The 4,916-nt window shown below is 33.9% G+C and overlaps 1 pseudogene; it reads right to left on the reverse strand.

Annotated features, from left to right (window-relative positions):
• Positions 1-1,446: 1,446 nt before the first annotated feature.
• Positions 1,447-2,897, reverse strand: LOC123207662 (annotated as a pseudogene).
• Between the last annotated feature and the right edge of the window lie 2,019 nt (positions 2,898-4,916).

Here is a 4,916-nt window from a genome sequence, read left to right on the forward strand (position 1 = left end):
ATGCAATGGATTTGCTTTGTATGAATTTGACCATGTCTGGTGTTAAGGCATTTGTTGGCTGATGGGGCATTGATTGGATACTATTGAACATTCATTGGTGAAACATCATATTCATATTGTCCCACCACCATTTTAGTCTGAACTTTTGAAATAGGTAGCTAGGGCAGTTGATTTTTCGGTTGAATGATTTCATATTTCCAAGGAGAAATTCATGATGAATGGAATCTGGACGAGAAAACAAAGTATTGGAGAAAACTGGGTTTCTCTTTGGGAGCATTTGAATAGGAAAAATTTCTGGAATGAAATAAAAAATTTATTACTATTGGACAAACCAATAGAGAATTTTGAATAGAGTACTCCTATTGAAATACACTTGGAGTGCTGAAACTAAGCTCAAAGATTTATCTCTGATACTAAATGAGGTTTAAAAATTTGTTTTATAAAGGAGGTGTATTTAGCCATCACGAATGAAGATTTGACTAAATGAGACTAAAAGTCGCTTTCCAAAAATCACCCATCCAAATCCTTTTTTTCAATGGGCTAGCATGGGCTGGACTAAAAAAATTATATGCTAGACCCAAGCTCCACGGTCTTAGCCGATTTTGACCCAAAAGTAGGTTGAAAGGACATAACCTGATTATACAGATAATATATTATTATAAAATTAAATTTTATTTTATTTTTAATTTAAAATTATCTAATCATATGATGTTACATTATCTATATACTCAAATTATATATTAAAAACATGTACGCATAATTTTATTATTTTTATAAACTAAATCAATTTTTCTGAGTGTATTTTTAATTTGAGATATATATATTTTTTAATTCAGTCACATGTGTTGAAATTATCATAATTATAAAGCTATATCAAATTTAAGATCATAGCTTATTTTATACGTATGATATGTTAATAGAATAATGCTATATATACCTAATTTTAAATATTTAAATAATATGTTATCATATATTTGAATATTATTTTATCTTTAATTTAAAATCTTTTAATTATATGATTTTGGATACTAAATTGGATAATAAAAATTGAGTATACATAGTTTTCAGCAACATGAGCCATGGTTCAAATTCAATTCATGTGCTTCATCCTTTTGTTCAATTACATGTGAGAACCTAAGAAGTTGATCCACACGTTGAGCCCTCGACCTCATCTTCGTCTTCTTCTAACAACACTGCATTTTTTCTTCTGTTTTTATATGCAAGTTATACTAATCACAAGACGGTAGAACTCTACAGTAAAGATTTAGGCGCTGAAACGTTTTGTTTTTTCTTGGGTGATTGGATATGTCTGCATGATGAGATAGATAGTGATCTTGTCATTCATCTGTGATCGCAATTTTCTCAGCAAGGGACAAGTTAATCAGTTCACATTGCATTGTCAAACGATTCCATCACATTATTAATAGAATAAAGATGTGTTGTATTTTCAATGGAACTATTTCCCATCGTCATTATTAGAACCAAACAGCTGTGATTAATATAGTTTTACTGATCTCGGCCTGACCCTATCTTCTTCTTCTGACTGTTTGTCACAGAGTAGACCTTCACGTCCACAGGAATTTTCGTTAACAATCTCATCAACCAACCACTGAATATTCATGTCCGAGGAACCGCCGCTGGCTACTGCATTCCTTGCTGCAAGCTTCAATTCCGTGACATTCTTCTTGTAATCTTCTGATTTGGGTCCACTATAGATTTCTTCAATACATTTCCCCAGATCCTCAGTGGTAACAATTCCGTCACTGTTTGGCCTAAGCCTTAGGCCAATCTTGAAAACATCAGTTGCAAGCTTTGCATTTGTCGGTTGGTCAGTCCATTGAGGATATGCGATGACTGGCACTCCTGCAGCTATTGTTTCTGACAGAGAATTCCACCCACAGTGGGTTATGAAACCGGCAATAGCCGGGTAGGCCAAAACTTTTGTTTGGCGACACCAGGATGCAATAAAGCCTCGGTCTTACGTTTCTTCGACGAACGCATTTGGTAATTCACCTGCACCATCAGGTTTAGGAAATTCTGGTTGCTTTACCACCCATAAGAATGGATGACTACAATTCTTAAGAGCCATTGCCATGGCCTCCATTTATTTTGCTGATAAGACCAGGACGCTACCAAATGATATGTAAATAACTGAAGAAGCTGCTTGATTGCTTAGCCATTCTAAGCAAGAATCTTCAGGTTTCCAGAGTTCAACCCCGATATCGAGGATATCATCTTCACCGAGAAGCGAAAGAGGAACCAGAGGACCAACTGGTCGGATTTGACAAAGCTCAGACATGGAGTCGGTGACTTCTTTCTCTAACTCAAGAAACGAATTGGCCAATACCCAGTTGTGCTTCTTCATGTTTTGATACAAGCCAGATAACATTTTTAGGATGTTACTAAAAGGATCTGAAGGAAGAATAAATGAAGGCAAATCTTCCGTGGACAACACCGGTAAGCCTGGCAACTCGACGCTTAAGCAAGGACTCTCTAAAGGGAAACGGTTTTAGTTTATTTAAAAAACCATAATAAATAGCAAAGAGTGAACATGGTTGGATCCAAAGCAATGCACAAGGGACTTTATGCTCTACGGCAACATTAGCCGCCCATGCAACAAACGGATTGCTAATGGTGCAAGAAAGCTTCTTATGGTTATAACCGTTGTGTTCTTTGATAAGGTTTGAGAGGTTAACAGGTCCAACTTTTCCAAGAGTTTCAAAGTAGTGATCGAAATTGTTTGTCCTGTCGTAGCCTAAGTCGAACCCATCAGAGAAAAACAGAAACCGGATATCAGAGGTAAATGGCTTGGGCACATGTTCTTTAGCGTTTTCGGTGCAGGCGAGTCCAACATGGAGGCCTTTGGAGATTAGACGTTTGCCACGGAGAATCACATTTCAAAAACTAGCTATTGAGATGGAAGCGCCCAAAGCCATAAACCCCACACTAGTTGCCTATACATTTCAATGTGAGATTCAAGTCTCATACCTTGTATTTGAGATCCTAACATACCACCACGCTCCGTAGCCCCGGTGCCCACGCGTGCTGACTGTGCGCTAGCTCCCTGCTAGCCTCGGGCGAACACTACAATACCGGCATCACCACCCGCGCTGCACGATTGCAACTGGGAGACATGGTGATGACTCTGATACCAAATGATACGAACCTTAGGAGAACCACACCTCAAAAACTAACTATTGAGATGGGAGAGTCTAAGACCATATAAACCCCACACTAGTTACCCATACTTTCCAATGTGAGATTCAAGTCCTATACCTTGCATTTGAGATCCTAACACACATACACATGATGATGAATAGCTTGTTTGTCTTCCTTCAAAGCCATGAATATTTTGACACGAAATCTGGACAGACAAATGCGAGAGGATCAAAGGAAGAGAGGTTTCTAAGTGGAAATGGAATACAGCAACCCAAAATCATATGCCATATATATAGCCGGTCACTCGTGTATGTGTGTGTTGCATGCCGATTTGTGAGGTTTCACAGTATTATAACGTTTTGTATCACTAAAAGATTTTCGAGAAATTATATTTAAGAAAATATTCAGACGTAAGAACAGATTACCAGTATTTTATATTTTCCTTTTAGCCATTATTAATGTATTTTACACGTGAACTTCGATGAAATAATAGATTTCCCACTTTTTATATTTAAAATGATCATTTTCCATTATCAACGTATTTTTCACATGGGCTTTGATGAAAAAATAGATTTTTCACTTTTTCTAATTTAAAATGATCATTTTTTAAACTACTCATTAAAATTGAACAATAGTTTTAATCAAAATTTTAAAAATTCAATCTAACCAATCAATTTTGACTGATTTAACCAAAAACTCGTATATAATCAAGTCTATTTTTCATGCAATTATTTATCAATTAAAATATTAATTAAATCAAGTCAAAAATAGTCATCGGGTAATATTGAAATTTTAATTTATAAGAATTTTTATACATATTTGACTCCAAATACAAAAGAGTTTATGCTATTAAAATTTAGAGTCAAAAACTTATGATGAATCAAATTTACCTTATTTGAATTATTTGTACTTTAATATTGTGAATTGTATTATTAATATAAATAAACAAATTTAGAGTTGTAATGGTGGTAAATTTGAGAATATTTTATAGATGACACACATATTAATTAATTAAATAATTATATATAATTCTGAGGTATTAATTCAATCTTTCATAATTATTTATTCAATTGTAATGTTTAGATTAAAATTGATCGATTAAACTGATCAAACCGTAAACCAATAAAGTAATTAATTCGATACCAATTTAATTTTAAAAACCTTGATTTTAATAGTTAAAAGACATTTTTATTATTTATACATTATAAAATAAGTATGATATCATTTACATTTCTAATAATTAAAACATATTATATTTTTTTATCCTAACACTTCCTACTTTCTTCTTCCCTCCTTTATCCTTCCCCTTCCACACCCTCCACCCCTTACCCCCTTTTTCTGCTTTTTCAAATTTTGCCACCAAAAAACACTCAAAGGAGTTAATGGAACTTTCAAATCTAAGAGGTGCTTATTGAAAATATTCTCTTATTTATGATATTATGCTTCTGTTTACAGAGTTGTTCTTCAATTTTCGACGTTTTTTAGTGTCTTTTCGATGACTTTGATTCTACTGTGACACATAATTTGTAAACACCAAATTTTACTCAGTGACATTTTTAGAACATGATATCAATTAATTATATATTGGTCTAACAATGAAGGAGAGGGCATTGCGCTGTCATGATGAAATCTAGGGCAAATATCATTACATTCTAGGCATTAACAAAAACCAGTCAAAAGATGGAAGATAATATAGATTATGAAGGTAAATATGCTTTTGGAAATAACAGACAACTCAAAGTAGAACTTCACATATT

The sequence above is a fragment of the Mangifera indica genome, unplaced genomic scaffold (assembly GCF_011075055.1).
Source record: "Mangifera indica cultivar Alphonso unplaced genomic scaffold, CATAS_Mindica_2.1 Un_0091, whole genome shotgun sequence".
Lineage (NCBI taxonomy): Eukaryota > Viridiplantae > Streptophyta > Magnoliopsida > Sapindales > Anacardiaceae > Mangifera > Mangifera indica.